The sequence below is a fragment of the Nanorana parkeri genome, unplaced genomic scaffold, assembly GCF_000935625.1.
Source record: "Nanorana parkeri isolate BGI_ZX_2015 unplaced genomic scaffold, ASM93562v1 scaffold776, whole genome shotgun sequence".
Classification (NCBI taxonomy): Eukaryota; Metazoa; Chordata; class Amphibia; order Anura; family Dicroglossidae; genus Nanorana; species Nanorana parkeri.
In genome coordinates, this window is record NW_017307044.1 from 87,497 (window position 1) to 114,950 (window position 27,454).

The following is a 27,454-nucleotide window of genomic DNA, read 5'->3' on the forward strand; positions in this document are numbered from 1 at the left end:
CTTTCCTCTTAAAGGACCTGACACCACAATAGGGCTACACAATTAAAAGTGAATTAACCCTTTAAGCAATTTTCACGCCTAAAATGTACATTTTAGCACATGTGCAAAAAAAATGCAGAAACAACTCTGGCAGCAAAAGAGTTAAAGGAGAACTATGAGGCAAGTGAAAATCACTCAGCCTCATTAGTTCTAGCCGACCTGTGACAATGAAACTGTCACAGGTCGTCTCAATAGATCGGGAAGTGAACGAACACATACCGTCGCTCTTCACTTCACTGACTGGCGGAACGGACGGGGGTGGGGGCGGGTAGAAAGGCAGAGCCAGCTGTCACTCATGCAGCTGGGTGGATCCAGACTGTAATGTCGGGATCTGTCCGGGCTGCAGCATCTCAGTATACTGGGAGCTGTAGCTCCTGGTATACTGAGCTTTGGGTGACGGGAGGACGCTAGTTTGTGTCCTCTTGTTACCCTTAGGAGAACTATGGGGAAAAGCCCTGACCCCATAGTTCTCCTTTAAGGACCAACAGAGAGACACAGAAGCAGGAGCCAGCCAAGTTTGCGGGACCACGGGGTGATCGGGAAGGTATTGAAATGGGGCATGCAAGCACCAGAGGGTGGTTGCTGTTACAGCTTTACATTTTCTCTGGAAAGGGTTTCTTTAATTTTCTGTCACTCTTTATAAATGACACAGTGACAGTAAGATGTTTTATACAGATATAGACAAGTGGGAAAACTGATTCATGCAGAACTCTTACAGAAAACCATTCTTCCCTAGACAAAAGGACAAGGGTTCAGTAAGCCTGACTTAAAGAAATAAATAAAGGAACATAGATGTCACTGTTAGCTTTAGGCTTTTATTATCTTGTCAGCAGGAAAGCTGCATGTTCTGGCATCAGCAGTACAGGCCTAAATGAAAACTACAATGCCCAAGCACTATATTCTAGGATGTTTATCAATTTATTTTAGATGAAAGTACAGAATATCTTAGGTAAACACACACAACCTGTTGCAAGAGTGGTAGTCAAACTGCAGATTTTCTTTTACCCAAAGTGTAATACATTCTAAGTATCAGATTCAGTACATGCAGGGCCCTGAGGGGCCATAACTGTCTATTTGCCAAAGTTTGTAGAATGCTATCTAAATACTCTCATTGATTTTTGCTAATGATTTAAAAACTCTGTTTTCATTTATGATTTGTAATAAAATATGTACATAAACTGAGCCATAGCTGTTCATTACATATGCAGACTCTGCTTCCTACAATACTCTTTATTACAATGAAAGTGATGCTAAACTCATGTTACCTGTGTGTGTTGTAAAGTAAGCTTGCTCCTGTGATGGACTACAACCTCACATTTAGTTTGCCAATTTGTATTGCGATTTTAGTCCATGATGGGAGTGAACTTGGAGCGGTGACTACTTTGCAACACACACAGGGAACATGGGGAAGAAAAGTAGCCACCCTCCAAAAGGAAGGACAGTGTCAGCATGAATTCGGAGATGATTTGAGAATCTAGTGTAGTGTCACTTTGAATCAAAAAGCCAGTCAACTCATTGAAACTCTCTTGTTTTATTAAGTCACTGAGAGCTCCTTCGAGTGGCTAATTTACAAATCTCTATTTACTAAGACAACTAAAGAATGGGAGGGCAAACTTGTACAAATCCAAACATTAATTTAAGAAACACTATAATAAATAACAAAGTACATGCTCACTGAAAACACATGATGAGGAATTTATCAAAACTGGAGCAGACAAAATCTGGAGCAGTCACCAATGACAACCAAGCAGCTTCTCTCTTCAGTTTGTTCATTTAGGATTTGAAAATGTAACAGAGAAGCTGATTGGATGCCGTGCACAGCTGCTGCAGATTTTGTCTGCTCCAGTTTTGATAAATTCTCTTCATTATACTTTCCCTTTAAAGCCAAACTGTACAAAGAGAAAAAGGAAGTCTGCGACTGCTGACCCTTTAAATAAGCTAATTATCTGGCTGTTTACATAAATAGTATAATAGATTATTTTCTTTATCGAAGTAGCATGAATTGGTCCAAACAGTGGTGCAAAGTTTAAGTATTCTGATGTTTTATAGCCGTTATAACATTTCTATAAAACCTGTTTGACAAATAAAGACTGAGTATGAGGTTTGCCATGACACATGCGTCACCCAGCATTTTATGTGTTCTATAAAGAGAGCACAGCAGAAGAGCTCACAGGCTCTCTCTTCTCTGCCTAGCTGTACAGAAATACTGACTGGCCGGGCAGGGAAGAGAAGACTAGCTTGCTCACAGCTCTGACTCATCTGTGCTTAACTAGTTTTCAAGGTGTAGCTACAGGTCTATTCATTGAAATAAAAACATTATTATTACTTATACAGAAGTGAGCCACGTTTGTGGGGACCAATTGAGCTCTCTTTTGGTGTTATAGTCCTTAAAGATTTATTCATTTTCTATAAGCAATTTCAGTTTGACCCATAATATATAACTGCAGATATATAACTGCGTCACTATAGAAATACAGGGTCATTTTATTCTGCAATGTGCCCCTAGTGATTCTAAGATAAAGTATGACAAAGTTATTTCCACAAATGTAAAGGCTTGTTTTCGTGTTTTGCATATGCGTTTTTATTATTTGGTTACACTAAAAAACTAACGGATAAAAAGAAGAAAAACGCAGAAACAAAATTTCGCTTGCAAATTAGCACTGTTAAATACAGGTTTGGTTAAGATTATTTTTTGTAGATTGGGCCCCCACTAAAGTCGTTTTTTTTTTATTTCACCCCTGCTGGAGGGTGGCTACTTTTGTTCCCCATGGTCCCTGTGTATGTTATAAAGTAACCACCGCTCCAAGCTCACTCCATTTGCGGACTACAATCTCAGGTATAGTTACTGAGTTGTACTGAGATTCCAGGGAATCACTGTTTCCCGCAATCATAGCTGAACTGGCTCAGAACAGGACCTTCGCTGTCAAACTAACAGCAAATATCAGCAGCTACAAGTGTGGGAATGAGCTAAAGAACCATTGATCTCTGTAAACAAGGAGCTTTTTCAGCACATCAGATAAACATTGAAAGTAAACAGGTGAAAAAGGAGCCAAGAGCTCTGCCTACTGGCTAAATAAAGACTACCTAAAGTTTATATGCAATATTTATTAGTTACCCATAAAAAAATATTAAAAAAATATTTCTTGCTTCTGTTGATGATAAACAAAAAAGGTACAACACCATGTTTCTAAGTGCTTCAAAAAAGATCACTTACCAATGTGTATGTATCCATGTTTGTATAGTCGGTTTAGTACCAGTGTTAAAATAAGTCCTATGTTCCGGGAATTGTAATAAGTTAGATAAATAATCCATCCGCAGGACAAGATGGTAGCTGTAACAAGACAAAAAAAGCTTGTGATAAATCCTTGTGTGATACGAAGAATGCTAGTATAATTGAAGCCACTGGAACATTCAAAAATCAACCACAATTTCAGCCTTCTAGATGTGCTTAACTTAAAGGCCCCCTCTAGACATTTTTTTTTTTTTTGTAAGTTTTAGATAGACTTGATATAAGTAAATACTTGAGTTTATTATTTCTGTTCATTATACCATTGGGGAGGTTTCACCTCACTTGCTGTCATTTTGATAACCAGAAACAAAAAAAAGTACAAGAGGCAAAATTCCAGATTCATTTTTAAATCATGGTGAAATCTATTTCTCTAAAGGATTTTGTCTATTGATGAATAGGTAAATTTTTAATTTCAACATTTTTTATCTTTGATTCTGCACCTTTAATTCCTTACATTTCTGGTATCTGCAAACCTAAAGATATTCAAAGGGAGAAAAATATCCAAGGTTAGAGCACAACTGTTTTTTCCACATTGCCTGAATTTTTGTTTTATTTATTTTTACTGTGTTTTGCTTCCCATGTATCATTTTATAATCAGCAAAGAGCTTGTAAAAATCCAACATGGCAAAATGGTTTTTGAATAGCCCCATAAATCTAAACTTTCTAAATTGCAACAACTCTCAAAGCATGTAAGTTTTACAGAAAGCATTTGAAAGGTGCACATAAAGCATTATTGAAAATGTGAGACTTGAGGTGCATACAAGAAACACAGTGCTCTAGTTTTTCATCCAGGCAGAGCTGTAGTAAATCAGCACATCCCAGTCCATTTTGTTCAGAATCTGCTGATCTGTAAACGCCTTTTTGTTTACCAGTTTGTAATGCAGAATAATTATTGCTAAACAAATTACCATATAACCATTGGTGGTGACAGGTCCTCTTTAGGTGGTACTGGGGGTCAAAAAGACCCTTAGCATCACCTTTCCATGCTAAAGAAGCTACTGAAGTGCAGATTGCACTTCAATAGCTTGTTGCTGGGCTTCAGGAGCCCAGCAATAACAGCTAAAGTACTGGAAGTGATGCAATACGCGTCGCTCTCGGTCCCATAGAATGTTTCGGACGTTCACCACTCTCCTCCCCAGCTTCCTGTCGCCACCCGAGATGACAGTCCCGGGTCTGTAGGAGCGACGGCGGAGCCCAGGAAAAACGGAGCAGGTGTCGGGCGGGGCGGTCACTTTACCGGATCATAGAAGCGATCTGGCGACACCTGAGTCGCCAGAATCGATTCTACTGTAAAGCCGACCGCCGGCTCTATAAGTATGAACAGAGTCCTGGTGGCTTTTGTCTGTTTAACCCCTTGAGGATTTGTGATGGGATTATACCGTCATGGGTCGTGAAGTGGTTAAAGTCCAGTTGTAGCTTTGTAGATTATAGATAGGAGAAAGTGAGGGTGCAGAAGAGGATACATTTTCAAATAACCAATTTTCTTTTAAGTGACATTAACCTCAGGAGTTAAAATCTTAAAAAAAGGAATTCTAGTACCCTAACTAGTTACAAAAAAGAGAAGTTTTTGTTAATAGGTAAGGTACTTGAATGCCTTTCTAAAGCTGGTCATACACTGTTCAATTTTTTTTTCATTCAACCCACGGGCTGAACGAAAAAAACATTTGTTAGATGAGAGTTCTGGTTAGTTGAATACCGGATAACAGAGCATTTACTGTATATATTTATTTTTATTTTTGCAGAAACTAGAACTTACCTACGAGTAGCCAAACAACATTGGAGTTGTGTTCAGAGAGATATCCTTCAAGCTGAGTAATAGTTGGAACAAAGCTTTCATTTGTATGTTCCATTGCGAGCAGTCTTCTAATTTACTGCCTGCAAAAAAAAAATATAAAAAAAAATGAAAGTTAATAATCTGCATGAATAATTTTAAAATGTAATGCAATTGATCACATTAACATTTGTAATATATAACGTACAAATACATATATCCACACACTCCCTGGCCATTTTATTGCGTACACCCGTTCAACTGCTTGTTAACGCATTCTGGGCGAAAATGCCTTGTTGATGTCAAAGGAGAATGGCCAGCCGGGTTCAAGCTGATAGAAAGGCAACAGTAACTCAAATAACCGCGGTATGCAGAAGAGCATCTATGAACACACATGTCAAACCTTGAAGCAGATGGGCAACAGCAGCAGAAGACCACACCGGGTGCCACTCCTGTCAGCTAAGAACAGGAAACTGAGGCTACAATTCACAAGGGCTCAAAAACTTTGCCTGGTCTGATGAGTCTCAATTTCCGGTGCAACATTCGGATGATCTGATTAGCATTTGGGGTGAACAACATGAAATAATGGATCCATCCTGCCTTGTATCCATGGTTCAGGCTGGTGATGGTGGCATATTGGTGTGGGGAATATTTTCTTGGCACATTTTGGGCCCCTTAGTACCAAATAAGCTTTGTTCAAATGCCACAGCCTACCCGAGTATAGTTGCTGACCATGTTCATCCCATGACCACAGTGTACCCATCTTCTGATGTCTATTTCCAGCAGGATAACGCACCATGTCACAAAGCTAAATCAATTCAAACTGGTTCCTTGAACATGATAATGAGTTCACTGTACTCAAAGGGGAACCACGGTCACCAGATCTCAAGCCAATAGAGTACTTTGGGATCTGGTGGAACAGAAGATTTGCATCATGGATGTTGAGGACAAATCTGCAGCAACTGCGTGACGCTTTCATGTCAATACAGACCAAACACTAAGGAATGTGTCTAGCACCTTGTTGAATCTATGCTATGAAGAACTCCGAGCAGTAGCACTGTAAGGGTTAACTGCTCATAGTGTGTGTGTGTGTGTGTGTGTGTGTGTGTGTGTGTGTGTGTGTACACAGAATTTTGTTACTATTACGCATAGTATAATTGTAATACTAATGCAACCTAGGTTCATTACAAACATTTATGGGAAGAAAAAAAAAAGAAAAGGGCATTGAGTGAGCATGTCTTCATGAAATTTAGTGAACATAGGAAATGATTGTGATACAGACAATATGCACAGCAAGGCTGGGAAATAAAGCAATTTTTGAGTCAGCACCATTTGTTCAAGCATGGTCTTTGTATAGCTCAATATGGTCAGCTTGGCCTCTGCAGTGCAGCATTGATATCACAGACCAGAGGCATCAACTGATTAATAACATGATTTTTAGGTTTCATGTTGCCTTTACCCAGGTCATTTCTTTTTATATTTAGGGCCTGTTCACATGATTTTCAGGTCCTGATCAGGTCTTGATCAGTTGCGGATCTGCAGACGCGGTGCTACTCATGCAGTGTGTTTTTGCCGCGTTTTTGGTTCGCATGCTGACAGTTTTTTTTTTTTTCTTCAAGCCGTGGGGCTGTCAGTATGCAGATACTTCCTCTGAGGTCACTTCCGCCCTCTCGTAACATCTCCTTCCCTTTGTGTATGTAAAGCTGGTGATCAGACATGTATCGCATGTTTGCAGGCATGTTGATGGTGCTGGCTACAGCAATCTGCAGAGAACGAGCTTGCAGGAAGCGTCGTTATTGGGTACACCCGATCTTGAGGCTCCGGGACTCCAAGGGTCAGCTCTGGAGTTTATATGAGGATTTGCATATAAACCGGATACATTTTTTCCACCACAACCAGGAAGTCCAACGATGATGACATCATAAAAAGTGGAGCAAGAATAAATTTTTTTTTGCTTAGCTGCATTGCGTTCCGTTTTTGATGTGTTCGTGCGTTTCCTGACCGGACAAAATATGAGATGCAGTATTTTTTCAGTCAGGAACGGACTGCGCACGTGAGAACTGTAGCCCATAAAACACATAGGGATACATATTTAGTGCAGGAGCGTACGGATCAGGTAAGCACAGAATACGGACGTCGTGTGAACAGGCCCTAAAAGAAGAACTTCAGGAAAACTTTTACTTAACCCTTGCTACCCCCACACTGCAAGGATTAGGTGCTTGTTTTTGTCTACAGTCCTGGCAAAAAGTGTTGAGAATGACACGAATATTAATTTTCACAAACTCTGCTGCTTCAGTTTGTATGATGGCAATTTGCATATACTCCACAACGTTATGAAAAGTGATTAGATCAATTGCAATGAATTGCAAAGTCCTTCTTTGCCATGAAAATTAATGTTATCACCAAAAAAAATTTCCCCTGCCACAAAAGGACCAGCTGACATCATGTCAGTGATTCTCTCGTTAACACAGGTGTCAGTGTTGACGAGGACAAGGCTGAAGACCACTCTGTCATGCTGATTGAGTTAGAATAACAGACTGGAAGCTTTAAAGGATGGTGGTGCTTGAAATCATTGTTCTTCCTCGGTTAACCATGGTTACCTGCAAGGCAATACGTGCAGTCATCATTGCTTTGCACAAAAAGGGATTCACAGGCAAGGATATTGCTGCTACTAAGATTGCACCTAAGTCAACCATTTATCGGGTCATCAAGAACTTCCAGGAGAGAGGTTCAATTGTTGTGAAGAAGGCTTCAGGGCTCCCAAGAAAGTCCAGCAAGCGCCAAGACCATCTTAAGGTTGATTCAGCTGCGGGATCGGGGCACCACCAGTGCAGAGCTTGCTCAGGAATGGCAGCAGGCAGGTGTGAGTGCATGTGCACCCACAGTGAGGCAAAGCCTTTAGAGGATGGCCTGGTGTCATACGTAGGCGCACCCGACCAGTGTTTACGTGACAATACGCGTGCTCGCAGGGGCGGGGACTTACATTTTTTTTATTTTTACATTTAATTAATTTAATATTATTTTTAAACTGTTTTTTTTTTACTTTAATTGCTACTGCATAGGGGGGCTTACAAGCCCCCCCATGTGATAGCATATTGGCAGTGACAAGTACTCTTTAAGGTGATGCTGGGGGTCCAAAAGACCCCCAGTGTCACCTTTACATTTGAAATAAGCTATTGAAGTGCAGATCGCACTTCAATAGCTTAAAGCCCAGCACTGACAGCTAGGGGACCGTAAGTGATGCATCCCATAGTACAGGGAGTGGGATCGGCGAAGCTGAGCCGCCAAAATCGCTTCTACTATAAAGCCGGTCGCCAGCTCTACAAAACGGAACAGACTGTCTGTGAAACCCCTTCAGACTTCATGACAGGATTATCTCGTCATAGGTCTTGAAGGGGTTAATGAAAAGGACAAAGGCAGAAAGGACAAAGGCAGGGTTATTCCCTAACGGGTGGAGAGTTTGGAGAAGGGAGGAGAAGTGAACAATCTAGGACAACATAACTGAATTTTCCAAATCCGCTATTTTGGCCTAGATTGTTCACTTCTCCTGCCTTCTCCAAACTCTTCACCTTTTAGTGAATAACCCTGTAAGTGTTTATTCAGATTTGGATAGCGTGGAAGAGTGTTAGGCCCCTTTCACACAGGCTCCATCTGTCCTAATCAGCAGGGAATCCAAGCACAGATCCCCTGTTGACCGAAGCAGTACGGAACAGATGTCACTCTTGTGACATCCATGTATGGTGAGTTTTTTTCCTCTGTCCCAAGATGGAGGAAAAAACTGCACTAACTAGACCCATGTTAGGTCTTTAGAGGGTTGGCTGTAAATGGACATGTGTCTGCTTGCATACAATTACCTCTGATCCGTTACAATCATTTTCTGGACCTGGACAGAGTTGGGGGAAAAGCAGATGTAAGCAGACGCACGTCCCTTAGAATCCTTATCAGGTTTTCACTGTTTTGCCTTTAATAAAGGATTTTGATGCTACCGTATTAGATTATAAAGAGACAGTAGCTTTTCTATTGTGCAGTGTTTGACTTCTCTGCAGCTGTAGAGCTGGTACTCTGCACATTAGAGAATAGCAGACAACAAACCTGCATGATAATTGTATGATAAATGGTTCTTGTTTTTTAAATAAACCATTTAGTGACAAAATATTATGCATAGCATAATAGACCTGTTCTGTAGCCTTCCCAAATATTCCAGGTCTTAATTGTATTTATTGCATGTTATGCTGCATTCACCTCAGAATCAGCCTTGGAGATAGAAAAGGGTGCCAGGACTGGATGAAATAAGACTGAATAAAAACAGCTATTTAGTTCATGAAAGGAGCATATCTCCTTCGTACATTTATCTCCTTCCTACATGCACTTATCTTCCACGGCTCAGTGGAAGATAAGTGCATCAGCAAATTCCACCAAAGAATGACCATGGCTAGTTCACAATTTCAGGATTCCATTTGTTACACTTCTTCCCTAAAACCACAAGTATGTGCTTGTTCATGCAACACAGTACAACCAGTATCAGTCTTATGATACGTACTTCCCATATATTAGCATCATTCTCAGACTTTTAAAGGGGGGCTAACATGTAAAATATTTATAGTCTTTTCACAGAATGCTTTGCCAACAGATCATGAAAATCACTTGACGTTTGTTCTGGGTCATGGGAACCATCAACAAGAACATACTAATGCTAGGTCGGAGCAGAGACGACATATACCATGTTACAGCTGCCTCAGTGCGCACCTTGTCCACAAATCATCCGGTTCCATATACACTGTCATTACTATTAACTGTGGTGAGCAAGCTTGCCGTGCTTTCCAGAATCCAGCGGGGACACAAAAACATTTTCAGCAACTTAATTAGTTGTCAATCATCCAAAACGTCAATAGTCATGTGATTCACACAGTTAAGAAAGGTACTTTTGATGAAAACTATGTGTGAAAGTGACAGCATATCTGTGTATGCATTTATTTTCAAAGCGAAAATAAATAAAAAACAACTGAAATGCAGATCAGAAACTCATTTGTCATGTGGCATATTTAAAAATCAGTGACATTCACAGGGGGTTAATCATTTCCAGTTATTTAAAAAGAAAAAAATGTATTAACCCTTGCAGTGGGCTACCCTCGATTGTGTCTATAGAGAAAAATAACAAAGATATACTTGCCTGAAGCTCCAGACGGCCACCTGTCACAGCGCTCCCCCCAACCTGTCTCCTCCTCCTTCGCACATTGCAATCTTCCTTAGCATCTTTACATCAATAGTGTATAGATGCGATGATATACAGGACCTTAACCCCTTCATGACTGAGGCCTTTTTTTTCTTCATTTTTTGCACCCATGTTATATTCCACATTTTAGGCCTGAACATTACTTAAAACCCCCACCCATTATATATTTTCTGAAAGCCAAATCCCTATAAAATAAAATGGTGGCAGTTGAAAATGTTTATGTTGCACGATATTGGCGCAACCCCTTATAAAACCCCAACATGTGTAACGCGTTTGTCGTTTTCATGCATAGGCGCACCCGACGCGTGTTTACGCGGCGACACGCGTGCTCGCGGGGGGCGGGGACTTTAAAAAAAATGTCTATTATTTTTAGATTTATTTTATTTAATGTCAATTTTAAAAACTATTTTTTTTTACTTTACTTTAATTGCTAATAGGGGGCTCACAAGCCACTGACTGGGCTGTAGTAGCGATCTGGCGACAGCTGAGTTGCCAGAATCGTTTCTATTGTAAAGCTGCCAGGTTGGCTTTACAAGTTTACACAGAGTCCAGGCGGCAAAAGCCGCCGGGAGTCTGTTTAAACAGCCCCGATGCTAGCGACGTACACTGTACGTCGTTAGTCGTGAATGGGTTAAACCGCTGCAGATTAGGGGGAGAGACATTGCAGGGACCGGTCTAAGAAGAAGCCAGCTCAGAGCATCGGGTGAGTATAACTTTTCTTTGTTGAACCTAGACACAAATGAGCAATTAACCTTTGCAGTGTGGGGGTAGCCCCACTGCAAGGGTTAATAAAAAAAAAAGTTCCTGGAGTTCTTTAAAACAAATGATACATGAAGGATCACTTGTAGTGAATATTTGGTGAATGACACATTCACTACTTTTTACATATGCCCTGTAGGTGTAGCTATAATGCTGACCCTGTTTTATATGGTTGGCTCTACACCACAAGACCTCTATGTCTGGCGTCAGGAGATGTCCTGAAGATAATGTCACTCACAGACAACACTCTAATTAATAGCTTATGGGATATCACTGAGCAGCAGTACAGAAGCAGGTAGAGATATAGAGCTGCAGCTAACGATTATTTTCAAAATCGATTAGAATACGTCTCATCCAATGTATGAACCAGGTTTACTAAGGGCCGGTGAGCACCTGAAGGTCCACAAACTAAACATATACTGTAGTATATGACTATCAAACACATTGCACCGCACTGCATGCTGCTGAACCGAATGTGGGCTACAGCATCATTCTATATTCATCTTTATTCACTTCTCCTAAATGGCATTGCCATGCAGTACCCTATCCAGGATGTGGGAGCGGTGAGGAAAGAGAGAGACAAAGGCTACAGCAGCACAAGAGATTAGTAAATGTGAAGGGATGGAAAGCCAACAGTAGGGCCCGGTTCACACCTGGGCGTTTTGTAGCGCGTTCCTACACTCTGCAAAACGCTCAAACACCGAAATCCTATTATTTCCTATGGGGAAGGATTCACACCTGGGCGTATTACATCCATATGAACCGTTTTTGTCGCGCGTTTCCATTGGGATACAGCCAAGTAGCCCTCGGAAAGGCGTGTTTGTCGCACGTTTTTTTACCGCGAATCGCGCCACAAACGCGCAACATGAAACGCGCGACAAATGCGCATTTTCGATACGCCTAGGTGTGAACCCAGCCTAAGGGTTCTATTTATTTATGTATTACAGGCATTTATATTGTGCGGAAATTTATGCCCACTGCTTCCTGTCAATCAGCAGAGGAGAGAACTGAAGGAGAAAATTCTCCTTCAGGTCCTCCTTTGCTGATCGACAGCAGGCAGTGGGCAGGTGCAATAGCCAGCCTGCTATTGGCTATTGCAATTTAAAATATCCAATAGCAGGCTAGCTATTGTTTCCAGCCGCTGATGGGAGATTGACTTAACGCTGGTGTTCTATCAATCCCTCGGAGTCCGAGAAATTGATAGAACACCGGTAGAAGAGGGAGCACGGGGGAGCAAAGAACTGAGGGGCAGCAGAGCAGAGGAGGAAGAACGGGGTGGGCAGAGGAGGAAGAACAGGGTGGGGCAGAGGAGGAAGAACGGGGTGGGCAGAGGAGGAAGAACGGGGTGGAAAGCGGTGACAACGAATCGAAAATCAACTAAATCGATGATGAGAATTGTTGCCAACGATTCTCATGGATTTAATCGATTAGCTGTTGCAGCCCTACATTATTGCCACTTGATGGAGCTGAGGAAATAACTATATCTAGCTTTATCTAGTGGCCATAAGGTGACATTACATCACATTACATTCGACCTGAACAGAAAAAAACGAAGGATGCTCGTTTTTGCCTTTATTTTCACAGAACGAACATGCTCAGAGATTTGCAGGGCAAATTGCTCTGCCAATTGTTTATGAATAGACCTGGGCAATTTGAACTGAGCATAAGATGACACAATGATGTTGTTTATCTGGATATACAGGCAACTGAAGTTGTATATAAATGTAAACCTCTCCTACCTACTGACTCTTCCCATTGGTCCTTTAAAGTGATGCATGCCCTCAATGACCAAAGGAAGGTTTGGGTGGCAGGAGGGGCAGAGCTTATTTTACAGGAAAAGTTGAGATTTTCAGCTGCTTCGAACTCTGGATCTACTAATCATTTTAATGTGGTTTTCACTGAACCTCTGCTTATACAAGTTTCCATCATATTATCAGTTTAACTACACACATTTGTTGTAGGTTTTTAAAAGTAAACCTACCAAGAGCACAGAAGCCTGTAATTTAACCTTAGTTATAATATCCCTTCTAAAATAAGAGAATCTATATCAGCGTTTCTCAACCAGGGTGACGCAGCACTCTGGGATGCCTTGAAATTTTCACAGTGTCATGCCTTTCCATGGTGAAGGAAGACTGGCCATTAGCACCATGGAAGGGAATGACACTAATCCAGGGAAGGTAAAATCCGTTCAGAAAAGGACGGAAGTTTACCTCTGTCCAGGCCTGCTCCTCTTCAATGCTGCGGCTTCTGATGTGATGGTAGAACTCTGATGTAAAGAGGGGACTCTGAAGTGAAACAAGGGGGCTTTGAAAGGGGGGTGGGTCTCCTGATGTAAAGGTGTAGCTTTTGATGTAAAAAGGGGTCCTCATGTCAAGGGGGCTCTGATGTGAAAAGAGAAGACTCTGGTGTAAAGGGGGGCTCCCAGTTTGAAGGGAGAGACTGTTTTGAAAGGAGTGTGCTTCTGATGTGAAGGGGGAACCTGATGTAAAGGGGAACATTGATGTGAAAGGGGAGTTTTGAATTGATGGTGGGAACCCATTTTCTGTTTGTATTTTTGCCTGGGGTCCCCCCTTAAAATCAATACCAGACCTCTATTTGGGATAATGGTCTGTATTGGATTTTGCAGGGGGTGACTCATTTTTTACATTTTTGACTAGGGTGCCTCGAAATTTTGCATACTTTTAAAAGGTGCTGTGACTGAATAAAGGTTGAGAAACGCTAATCTACATAAGTGTTGAAAGTTGTGGGCCACTCAGCACCCTTAGTTCACACCAGTTCCGTGCGATTAACACACAGTACTGTGCATTACACCTAACGTGTGTTAACAGTGCAGGAGGTGTGTTGCCTTGCCATTTGTTTGAATGGCATCCCAAACACACCTCCTGCCCACAATGTGATTGACTGCACCGCAACGTGCAATACTGCAATGCCGTACCTTGCGGTGCAGTGCAATTAAAAAAGGCAGTTCTATTGTTGCAGTACCGTGGGTTTTGCCCTGGTCAATCGCTATGCCTGCAGGAAATGCACTTGGGGTGCCATTCAAATGAATGGCACATCTACCTACATGTTAACGCATGGAAGGTGCATTGCACGGTACCGTGGGATTAACGCACGGACCCGGTGTGAACGGGCACTTACAATCACTTTGCAGCGGTATGTTCTCATTTTGACATTAAATGGTCTATTTCTGTTGATCAGTGTCAAAAATAAATAAATCCACTGCGATTCAATGTTCTATGACAACAAAACATGATAACTTCCAAGGAGGTGAACCATTTATTTTAATTTTTTTATAGGAACTGTAAATATACTGTGTGCTGCTAGGAAAATGCAACTTTCTAAGCTGTATTAAACCGCTGAATTCAGTATTCTCACAAGATAGAAGCTTCTACTACAGAGAAAAAAAAAGGTCGTACTCCTTTAACCAAAGCAAAGAATGGATTGGAAATAACAAGCACATACTTTTTATAGAAACAGGAAACACACAGACAGTGAAAACAAGTTCACACAAATTTCAGAACATCTGCTAACTTCAGAAGAAGTAACATGGCTCATTACCAAAGAAACAATGCAAGATTTTGGAAGAGTTACTGCATTACAAACAGCATAAGCCCTACTTCAATCAAACTGTGCAAAAAGATAATACTATGTAACTCGGAAAAAGACATTCACAAACATTTACAGCACGTTACACTGCATAGACACGCATATTTACTGTCACAAAAAAGGGTCTGTGTTCACTGGGAGCGGAATCTCTAGGGAATGCTAGAGGCATGACAACATGGAGTGCCACTGGATATGGCGGAAACACGTAGTGCTGATGGATTAGGGTATCTGCACATTTAGCAAAGGTGTGCTCAAAGAGCAGAGTCTAAAGCCGGGTATACACAAGACAGGGCTGAACAAAACAAAATTAACAGATTCCTCCTGTGCAGCATTGATGGACGAATCCCCTGCTGTCTGCATTGTATTCTAACAGTAGCCACTGGCAGCTGCCAGAATACCCAAATGGAGCTTGCAGCTGATTGGTTGCTCTATTCGGCCAAAGATTTTCTGACCTGCTCCTTCGATCTGCTGCTGGAGTCATGCCGGGTGGTAGGGTGCCAACAGCGGCACCCGCTGTGCGAATTTCAGCCAGTTCATCAGGAACCGGACTAAATTTGTATTGTGCATACCCTAATACTTAAGAAGAGCATGGTATTAGCCAAAGCACCCTGCAGGGGTGATGGACTTTACTGCAGGACAGCTACCAGGCGGTGGCCAATAAACAAACCTGTGCAGGGTGCAGCTGCCCAGATACAGAAATACTTTGAAGTCACAGAAGATGCAGGAATCTCTAAATCTTCCTGGGTGCTTAAAGCACAGGAGTGCATAAGGGAGTAGCAGACTTTGGAAGCACTGGGTTGTTGGACACAAAGTGCCAAAGTCTGTGGGAGCAACAAGGTGATGGGCACACAGGAAATGCAGTAGTGTCAAAGTCTCTAGAAGTACTGGGGTGTTGGAACACACAGCAGAAAAGCAGAAGTACAGGAACACTGGAAGCTCTCTGGAAGTACACAGGCACACAGGAACCTCTTGGAGTACATGGGCACACAGGAACACTGGAAGCTCTTGGAGTACATGGGTACACAGGAACACTGCAAGCTCTCTGTAAGTACACAGGACACACAGGTTCAAGAATAGGAACACTAGAAGCTTTCTGGGAGTACACAGGGCACACAGGAACCTCTTGGAGTACATGGGCACACAGGAAAACTGGAAGCTCTTGGAGTACATGGGTACACAGGAACACTGCAGGCTCTCTGTAAGCACACAGGACACACAGGAACAGAGACACTAGAAGCTTTCTGTGAGTACATGGGGCACACAGGAACCTCTTGAGGTACATGGGCACACAGGAACACTGGAAGCTCTTGGGATTACATGGGTACACAGGAACACTGCAGGCTCTCTGTAAGTACAAGGACACACAGGTACAGGAACAGATACATTAGAAGCTTTCTGGGAGTACATGGGGCACACAGGAACACTGGAAGCTCTTTAGGAGTATACAGGGCACACAGGTACAGGAACACTGGAAGCTCTCTGTAAGTACACAGGAACACTGGAAGCTCTCTGTAAGTACACAGGGCACACAGGAACACTGGAAGCTCTCTGTAAGTACACAGGAACACTGGAAGCTCTCTGTAAGTACACAGGACACACAGGTACAGGGACAGAGACATTAGAAGCTTTCTGGGAGTACATGGGGCACACAGGAACACTGGAAGCTCTTTAGGAGTATACAGGGCACACAGGTACAGGAACACTGGAAGCTCTCTGTAAGTACACAGGAACACTGGAAGCTCTCTGTAAGTACACAGGAACACTGGAAGCTCTCTGTAAGTACACAGGACACACAGGTACAGGGACAGAGACATTAGAAGCTTTCTGGGAGTACATGGGGCACACAGGAACACTGGAAGCTCTTTAGGAGTATACAGGGCACACAGGTACAGGAACACTGGAAGCTCTCTGTAAGTACACAGGGCACACAGGAACACTGGAAGCTCTCTGTAAGTATACAGGGCACACGGGTACAGGAACACTGGAAGCTCTCTGGGAGTACACAGGGCACAAAAGGTACAGGAACACTGGAAGCGTTCTGGGAGTACACAGAAAGCTCTCTGGGGGTATATAGAGCACACAGGTACAGGAACATTGGTAGCTCTCTTGGATGGCACACTGCTGCCGCTAACGTCTAGTCTTGTCACAGTGGCAATGTATAGTAGCTTTCTGATTACTCTGCGGTACATTTCATTGTTTTGTATCAAGTTTTCTGCTTCTTTGCTCTTTTTGTATGCTGGTTCCATAGGTGTTTGTACTTCCTTTGCATCTTGCATATTGAATTGTTTCAAAATGTCTGCAATGTTCTGACTTTGGTTGAGAAGCTAGCTTCCATCTTCTTCCCTCTCTATTTGAATAGTGACTAATGTTCCCTAGCTCTTTGATTTCAAAGTTTTGTATTATTTGGTGACATATTTGACTAAAGTCACCTTCTTGTTCAAAACAGGTTATAATGTCGTCAATGTAAATTAGGATGTAGATCCATCTGTCTTCTTGATTTCTGGAATAAAGACAGGGATCTGCTTTGCTTCTGGTGAATCCCTCTTTCGTGAGTATTTCACTCACTTTCTCATTCCACATTCTTGCAGAATATTTGCTTCTATGGAGTTTACACACAAGGTTGTGTCCTTGTTCAAACCCTGGTGGTTGCTCCATGTAGAGAGCTTCCTTAATGTCTCCATATAGGAATGTGGTTTTAATGTCTAGGTGTTTCACTTGCACGCCCTTCCTGACTGCGATGCTAAGGAGTGTTCCGATGGTGGAGTGTTTTACGACGGAGCAAATGTTGCATTGTAGTCTGGGAGTATCCCTTGCAACTTAAGGGCTTTCTCATTTTCATCAGTGTGCATATTTTCTTGCCTTCTGTCATGTCATATTCATCAATTCATTTTCCTTTGGCATATTCTAGTGTTAGTTCCTGCTCAGGTCTGGTTTCTAGAGCGTTAATAAGAGCACTGTATGACTCTGGAAGGCTGCATAGCAATAATGCCACCACGTGGTTATCTTTAATTTCCTCTCCAATTGCACATAGCTGTTCTATGATTTCCAGGATGGCATTCATATGTTTACACATTTCCTGTTTTTTTTCTAGCCTCATCTTATATAGCTGGTGCAGCAAATATAGTTTACCATTTAGGTTTGAATGCTCATGCAGTCCACATACATTTATCTAGATTCTTTTTTCTTATGTGGATGAGCAGGTTGTCTTCCACTGGTAGAGGTATAATTGCTTTTTCTTGCCTGTTCTTCTTGTCCCATTATTCCATGGGTCCTTTAGTGGGTCTGTCTGTACTCAGTACTTGCCACAAGTCATCTTTGCTTAGCAGCATTTCAAGCTTGAACTTCCATAGCTGGTAGTTGCTATTGTTAAGCTTTGCGATTGCAAACTTCATATCTCTACTGCTTGCCATGATTTCAGTAGCTTGGATGCGGCTCCTGTTGACTTGCAGTGTTCTGTTTACTGTCTGGGCCTATAACCTGATGGTTATGTGTTTAGATGAAGCACTAAGATCTTGAGGAATGCTGACTTAAGTTTTACTTGTTTAGCAGGATATTACATGTATGTTTGTATATAGGAATACAGCACTGTATATTAGATAAACATGCATAAGCATAGAGACTAACATTGCACTACAGCACCATCAAGTGCTCAAAAGACATACAGTAGTTACATTAGATGATGCATGCTAAATCAACTGATCGATCATGAGAATTAGGGATGCACCGATACCGTTTTTCCGGTATCGAGTACCAATTTTTTTTTCAGTACTCGCCGATACCGAATACAGATGCTTTGTGACCCAATTATCAGAAAGTCAGGCGGCAGATCATGGCCCGTCGCCCAGCTTCATGAATGCCTGTTAATCATGTGTTCTTTTGCTAGAGGATGCCTGGCTTCCTGACCAATCAGGAAGCCAAGTGGCGAGTCATGAGGTGCTGTCCGGCTTCCTGATTGGTCAGGAAGCCATGCTGCTTAGCAACATGTGAAGCCGGCCAATCAGGAAGCCAGGCGGCATGTCATGGCCCGCCTCCCAGCTCAGCTTCCTGATTGGCTAGGAAGCCAGCTTCACTTGTTCCTAGGCAGCCTAGCTTCCTGACCAATCAGGAAGCCAGGAGGCAGGTCAATATGTGCCGCCTGGCTTCCCGATTGGTTAGGAAGCCAGGCAGCCTCTAGCAAAAGAACACCGGCTTCACAGACATTCATGAAGGTGGGCGACGGGTCATGATCTGCCGCCTGGCTTCCTGATTGGTTAGGAAGCCAGGCTACTTAGCAAAACATGAAGCTGGCTTCCTAGCCAATCAGGAAGCCGGGAGGCGGGTCATAACCCACCGCCCAGCTTCCTGATTGGAAAGAAAGCCAGCTCCATGCTCGCTCGGCACTGCTCATCTCCCTCTGACCAGAAGTTCCGGTATCTGAGGTAAGTATCGGAGCATTTGGGCGGGTACGAGTATTCCTCCAACTACTCGGTTTTGTCACAGATACTAATACCGGTATCAGTGCATCCTTAATGAGAATCGTTGACAACGATTCTTATTATCGATCATTATCGACTTTATCGATTAGTTGTTGCAGCCCTAATCATTATGAAACTAAAAATTGCAAAAAATGTGTACCCCATAGTTCTCTTTTAACTAAAAACATATATTGTGTTTCAATCACTACTGGGAATCTTTGGTACAGTTTTTTTCAGCCACTACTGTACTCTTACTGTAACCAGAGCTGCTAAGGATAGCAGATATCTAGAAACATATGACAAAAGACAGGCACTTCTAAGAGTTCCCAACTCTAACTACGGAGAGTAAACGTTACTCACTTATTTGTGGCACGTGCCAATGAGTAGAGAGTAGACAACTCAATTGCTTAAGCCTTGGTAGCCAAACTGCACATACACCGACCAGTCATAACATTATGATCAACCTCCTAATATTGAGTAGGTCCCCTTATGCCGCCTGAACCGTCGAGGCATGGCCTCCACTAGGCCTCGGAAGGTATGCTGTGGTATCTGGCACCAAGTCGTCAGTAGCAAATCCTTTAAGTCCTGTAAGTTGTGAGGTGGGACTTCCATGGATTGAAACTGTTTTTCCAGCACATCCCACAGATGCTCAATTGGATTGAGATCTGGAGAATTAAGAGGCCAAATCAACCCCTCAAACTCAGAACCAACATTAACTTTTTTTAGCAATTTGAGCTCCAGTAGCTCTTCTAACAGATCGGAATACATGGGTCAGTCTCCCCTTTGCATGTACACCAATAAAACATTGGACGCACATGACCCTGTAGCCGGTTCACTGGTTTTCCTTCCTTGGACCAATTTTGGTAGGTCCTGACCACTGCAGACTGGGAACATCCAACAAGAGCTGCAGTTTTGGAGTTGCTCTGACCCAGTAGTCTATCCATCACAATTTGGCCCTTGTCAAAGTCACTCAAATCCTTACACTTGGCCATTTCTTTTTGTGCTTCCAACACATCAGCTTCAGAGACAACATGTTCACTTGCTGCCTAATAGATCCCACCCACTTCCAGGTGCATTTGTCACTAGATAATCATTGTTATTCACTTCACCTCTCAGTTGTCATAATGTTATGACTGTTCGGTGTATGTGTAAGGTAGATATACAGGTGAGGGGCAGCACACATATAATATAAAATGTCCCCCAAAAGTTTACTCTTAGAAGCACCATGGGAGATGTAAAGTGTTTGGTGTAAGCCCCAATTTTGACAGCTTTTTCATGCCGAAAGGCAGAGATGGTCACACACAACTACTATGTATTTTGCATTTAATCAAAGTTTGTCATAGACATGGGGACCCATAAACAAAAAAAAGAATCTCCACAAAATGTCTATTTTCTGAAATTCCATTTGAGATACGAGTTCAGTTTATTTTGCAATGCTTTTCTTTAGCAGTGTACAGTCGTTTTGATCTTCCTTTTAGATAGAGAGAAAAAAATCACAGAGATTACTATATATAATAATAAACAGCAGGGTAAATGCAAAATGTGATCAAATAAAAACTTTTCAAAAGACTAACAGCATTGGTACAGTTTGAATAAGACACTGAAATGGTTCTTTCCACAAGAAATTATATGTATGTAATTCTAAAGCAAAGTCATAGTTTGAAAAGCATGGGTTCATTAAAGTGACATTAAACTCTCAGATTTTTTAACATAAAACAATACTGTAATGTGTGCCTTACTGCAATCCATGGTTGTTTCTCTTCTCTTTGCTGATCTTCCTTTTAAATCTGTATCTCTTCTAATGCTGGGCAGAAGTTCTGTTTTGCAGCAGACTGCCTTGTCTCTGGAATGGATACATGGTGTCTGTGTGCAGGTTCACAACCTGAGCCAGCACTACAGGAAGAGGAACTCAGCTGCAAAGGGAAGTTCTCCCCCAGCATGAGAAGAGAGAAGGATCTAAAAGGAAGAGCAGCAAAGAGAAGGGAAACAACCATGGATTACAGTAAGGCACACATTACAGTATTGGTTTATGTTAAACAAATCTGAGGGTTTAATGTCACTTTAAGCTCAGCTTTGCCTGAAAAGTGAAGATACTGCCATAGAAAAAGATTACAGATCATTGCTTTTGAAAAAAAGAAAGAAATAAGAAGGCTTTTGGAGTGGACAAGACATGTGTAGCTTTCAGCACAAGGTCTGTCAATTACAAGCACAAAGCCTAAAGACAGAACAAAGCTAATAATACTTTCTGCCTTATCTTCTAGTAATCTTACTCATGTAAAATGACGTCTGCTGCCAGCTTGGGCCCAAAAGAATAAATCAGAAAAAAAATTAAACAATATTTCTATATTCCTGTTGGATCTGTTTATAGCCGTATAACCTCTTCCTAGGGAGGACTTACTTAACCTCTGTCAATTGTTAATAGGAAAATTCTCAAAATGGCATTCCACGAACGCTCAATACAAAGCAAGGCAGCCACACTCAACATGGAAAAACACATAAAAAATTATTAAATATATTGTTAACCACTGCTATTAGAAGTATCTGACATCTGTTAATTCCCTATTCCCCAGAATAATACAAATCATGCTATATTAGGTGGGTTGATCATTGGGGGGGGGTACCACATCTCATCATAATTTACAAATTCCCCAGAATGCAAGACTCTTAGAGAGGAAGGGTAAGCACTGTGTATCAATCAAGGCTCTACAGCAGGGGTGCCCACAAGGTCGATCGCGATCTACCAGTCAATCGTGTAGCGATCACTGGTAGATCGCCATGTCCTCTCCTCCCGCCGCTTCTCTGGATCCCCGCTGCTCTCCCCAGCGGGTATCCGTGAAGAAGTGAAGGAACCGGCGGCGGGGAGGGCGGAGGAAGGAGCCGCTGTTACAGAACTAATGCAGAGCGGTGAGGAGAGAGAGAGAGAGAGACGCTCGGCCAGGATCTGACAGCCGGCGCCTCCATCTCCCCTCACTGCTCGTCCGTTCTGTCACAGCATAATGCAGGCGATCGCACTGTGGGCGAGGGGCCTGCCTGCGCAGCCCACGCCCTCTCCCGCCCCTGAATGCAGGTGTTTTTCCCTTGGTAGATCTCAATGAGCTCGTCATTTGAAAAGTAGATCTCCAGACGAAAAATAGTGGGCGCCCCTGCTCTACAGCATTGCAAAGTACTGGCAACCTAACACAGGGACCTTGCTCATTGGAATGTCACAGGTCTGACCTTCCTGCTGTATTCCTTGACTGTAAGGCCTTGTCAACACTGATGGCCGAGAGGCATTAAAATAGCCATTTGATCCGCATTTTTACAACCCACCTACAACCCACATAGCGGTTGCTCATGCTTGTATTCATGTAGCTGCAAATTTGAAATAGTAGGTCTCATTTGGCAGGCAGTGTCGCTTACCAAGCTTGACCATTGCAACCAATGGGACTGCATGGCAACCAGGTGGGCCATGCAGTTGCAGCACGTTATTGCAACAGAAAATCCCCATTGGAATAAAATAACATTTTAAAAAAGAGGGGAGAAAAAAAAAGGCATTTAAGTGGTGGCAGTATACCCTCCTGAACACTGGGCTGTCACTGCTCCACTGTGGATGGCTTTTCAGAGGGGCAGTGGAGCCTGCAGCCCGTGTGAATAAGGCCTAATGACAATCTTTACTAATCTCGATGATGGAATGACCCTCTTACTCAGGTAAGACATATAGAACACTACTGAACAAAAAGCTATGTGTTTTTCTGCATTATTTTACATATACTAAACCAACATTTCCCTAACTTTGAAATGTACTCAGCAACATTTTAAAAACAAAGTAATGAAAGGTCAGTTACCTAATCTAGCCATTTTGCACTAGATTGACTGATCATTTCCTATCCTACAGGAACATCTAGCCGACACCAGCAAAATAGCGATCGAGCACCTTAGAAAGACTAGTCAGATCACCATGATTGCTGTTGAATAGTATGGAGTAGTATGGCAGTATGGACTTTTCTGTTCCTTCGCTTTGCAACAGGCAAAAACATAAAAGCTTGGCCAAAGTGAACATTTACGCTCGTGCATTAGTAAAGAGAATGCTTTCACATGCAGTCACCATACAGGTACTTTTTAAATGCTATTTACAGGCCATGTGAGCGGTCTGTGTAGTCAAGACTGGGCAGTTAAATATGGTGTAGTCAAGTTGTGGAGAGTTTTATTTCAACAGCAATACAAAATAACATAGCCAGAAGGGAACTATAGGGTCAGTATCATAAGCATGCCCGCTTGGGAAGGCAGTAGCTTCTATTGGTCTTACAAGTTGCATTAGGGCTTGTTCACGCCAACAAGCCCTAAAAATTCTAAATGCTGGAAATACACACTTGTGATTGTGAATCAAGCCAGTTTCCCTGTCCACATACAAACATAGGGAAGGGGGGAGGCATTCTCCAGTACACTAGACTTAACCAAGTTTAAAAAAAAATGAAATAAAGTATTGCCATGGGAACAAGCATGAACATTATTTAACCCTTTCGCTGCCAAGGACGTATGGCATACGGACCTACAAAAGTGCTTCCAGCTGGCCAGGTCAGTATGCCATACGGACCTGGCATTTACAGTTCTAAGGTGGATAAATTAAAATGGAATTCAGGAGCCAGCAGGATTTCTTTTTAGGAGCCAGATCCATTAACAGTAACTAAAGAAAACCTAAAAAGGTAGGCATCCTGGCTCCTAGGATTTGTCCAGCTCTGATTTAAAGCTTTATATGGGAATAATTGTACCTAACATAGAACTTGTAATTCTGGCCACTCAGCTGCTGTGATTCAAGCACCTCTACCACACTGCATAGCATGATTCCTGACTTCCTCTAAAGAAGCTGCACAGCTTAGTCCCCCATCCTGTTGATTTGACAGTAAAGGAGTTGCAGCAAAGTGATCACTTTGTTTTCCCCTCCTGTCAACGTATGCACACTGTAGCAGAAAATTATAGGCTTCTAGGACTGACCCTTTCTCTCCAAGTCTGAGTCCTGCTGTACAAGAGATTATAGGAGGCCCAGGGGTGTGGACATTTTTTTAAAAACTACTTGTCCAAGGACTAAAGCGGGGCCGAATCTACTTGTCCCTCATGACAATCTACTTGTCCTAATACAAAAAAAATAATTTGAACCAAAACCGTATTTAGCAGTGCTAAGAAGCGCTTCTCATTGGTCAGTGCCGTCAGGTGACCGCGTTGAGCAACGAGTGCTTGCAATTTGCGAGCAAAATTCAGACAAATTGGAACAGGTACAGATAGTACACCCGTACTGGTGGACGGGAAGGACCATTCACCGAAAGGTAAGTATAGTGGGAGGGAGATTTGTGCGGGTAATTCCATTTTCCCAAATGACTTGGGAAAGTGAATTTACCCTTTAGGGTTGGTGCAGACTTGGGCAATCCTGGGACGTGCGATCGTGTGTGGTTGCATACAGCGGTTGCATCCACATGTATGGGGTTACATCTGCGTGACTATCGCTGAAAAAAAGGTAGATGTACCTATTTTCACGACATGCACAGCACAGTGTTTTCAACCGTGATCGGCCGGGCGGTATTGCAGCAGGAAAACGCGCAATCTGCCTGGCACTACTGGGGTGCCATTAGAAAATAATGGCACTGACAGCACGATCGGCGGTGGTGTGCGATTCCGTGACCACCCAGCCATCTGTTCGTTTTCGTGCACGATGACCGGGCAGTAACGGATGCCGATTGTGCTGTCAGTGCCATTATTTTCTAATGGCACCCCAGGCAGATTGAGCGTTTTCCTGCTGCAATACAGCCCTACCCGTGCGGTTGCACACGATCGCAGTTGAAAACACTGCCCGTTTATTCGCGTGCAGATGGGGGCAGCGGGGCTGGTTTTCATTTTTTCAATTTTTATTTACTTTGTATTCAATTTTCATTTGTTTTGTTTATTTATTTTTACTTTATCGCCTTTTTATTTTTAACATTTTTAATATTTTTTACTTTTTTTAACTATTTCTTTTTTAAACTTAACTGTATTGCCATTACACAGGGGTTAACTAATCCCCCGTGTGATAACATTTGGAGGTGACAGGTACACTTTATTCAACCTGTCACCTCCAACACAGGAGTTCTAGCAGGACCTATATGAAAGCAAACTAGGGTACTTACAACAACTTTAAAAATACATTTGACTGTTTTTAATAAATATCTATAAGCTGCATTACTGGATTTTTAGCCTCTCTGCCTGAGGGACAGACTTAATTGGTTTGACATTTCCATTACAATTTTTGAAAGTGCAGTTGTAACAATAAAATATATGTAGAACACAGATATATATAGATCTATATATAGATATATATAGATCTATATATACCATAATAAATGATATGAAGCCTATAAGTCACACTCCTTGGTCCACCCTGTTAGGGGCATAAACCAATAATCATAGTTACTTTTGTCTAGTACTATAACATTACTAGCTTGGAACAGTTTTGCAGTACTCACAACATGCATCACCCTAACCAAGCTTACAGCATGTCAAATGGATGTATACAGACTGTAGATGAATCTCTGTACTCAGTGCATTAAGGAATTAAAGTGACAGTAAACTTAGGAGTTCAATCCAAAGCTGGCCATACATTATGCAAATTAGAGAGTATACACAATACTAATTTTGTTCGGTTCCTGGTGAACCAGCTGAAATTCACACAGCGAGTGCCGCTATCAGCACCCTTTTGGCCGGCATCCTTCCATCAGCTGTTCTAAGGAGTCGGTCGGAAAATCGCTCAGCGAACAGAGACCGGAGCCAATGAGGCCGCCGCCCACATTCAACAAATAAGAGAAACAGCGGGGATTCCTTGATCAACACGTTTACAGCATTGATGGATGAATATGTTCTGGTTTGAACAGTGTATGACCAGCTTTAGAAAGGCATTCAAGTACCTTATCTATTAACAAAAATGTATCTTATTTGTGTGTCACTCGTCTGTAGATCCTCAAATCATCTCTGAAATGGTGCTGACACTGTCCTTCCTTCTGGAGAGTGGCTACTTTTGTTCCCCATGGTCCCTGTGTTTGTAAAGTAGCCAACGTTCCAAGCTCACTCCTGTGATAGACTATAATAATATTATTATTATACAGGATTTATATAGCACCGACAGTTTGCGCAGCGCTTTACAATATAAGGAAGATATTACAGTCGCAATACAATTCAAGACAAGATGGTAAGGAGGGCCCTGCCCATGGGGGCTTACAATCTAAATACAATTTAGTAAACTAAACATGAGATTGTAGTACATCACGGGAGTGAGCTTGGACCGGCGGCTACTTTACAACACACAGAGGGACCATGGTGGAAGAAAAGTAGCCACCCTCCAGAAGGAAGGACTGTGTTGGCATGAATTAAGAGATGATTTGAGAATCTACATCCGAGTGATCTACAAATAGGATACATTTTTGTTACTAGTCAGGGTACTTGAATGTATTTTTAAAATTTAACTCCTGATTTTAGTGTCACTTTGGGGTAAATGATATACTTGATCCTTCACTTTCACTTTCGGTAGATGGGGAAAAAGTAAAAGCATGGAGTGTTCACATCTACCAGAGGCTGAATAAAAATAAATACATCTAATTCATAAAGCACAGAAGGTAATCAGAGTTTATGATGTGTGCATTTCTAACGGTACACTCTACCTGTAACTTGGTACCAGATGAGATTATCCCTAACCTCCAAATATACTGTTAAAATCAATGGCTCAAAGAGCCATGTCATGAATTAGTGATGCACACAATCAAGCCTGGCACAGGCTAATGAATGTAATCAAATGATACCAGATACATCAGAATTCAGCTTGCCTGTGACCTCTGCCTGACAAACTGCGCAACAGAACACAAGCTGCATTTTCCTATGTCAAACAATCAGGATTATTATATTTATAGTGAACCATCAGCCATGAAGGCTTTCTGTCTCTTCACGCAACTGGGCCAGCTTTTTACTGCAGTGTCAACGTGGCAAAGAAATGTTCACACTGTAAAACAGGAATAATGTGACTCAACAGATATCCATAAATCAACATTTGCACAACAATAAATTGAAAGTGAAATTATATTTTTCCCCCAAAGCCCTCCCTTCGGACATCCTCACCCATGAATAATTAAAAGTTCAGTCCGCAGATAAGACAGTTAGAAGTAGTTGCTAGAAGTAGTTGACCTGTACAGCAATGGACTACCCGTACATGCATCTATATACAGGCAGTCCCTGGGTTACAAACAAGGTTCTGCAGGTTTGTTTTTAACTTGAATTTGTATGCAAGTTGGAACAGGTAAATGTTTTATAGG

At 42.1% G+C, this 27,454-nt stretch overlaps 1 long non-coding RNA gene across 1 annotated transcript in view; it reads right to left on the minus strand.

Moving 5' to 3' along the window:
• Window positions 1-3,262: 3,262 nt before the first annotated feature.
• The window catches only part of LOC108793720, a 39,690-nt gene continuing 15,498 nt past the window's right edge, over window positions 3,263-27,454 (minus strand). Inside the window, exons 2-3 of the long non-coding RNA XR_001941659.1 lie at window positions 5,085-5,203; window positions 3,263-3,370 (exon numbers count right to left, since the gene is read on the minus strand). This is a non-coding gene — a long non-coding RNA (uncharacterized LOC108793720). The remainder of the gene's footprint in view (window positions 3,371-5,084; window positions 5,204-27,454) is intronic.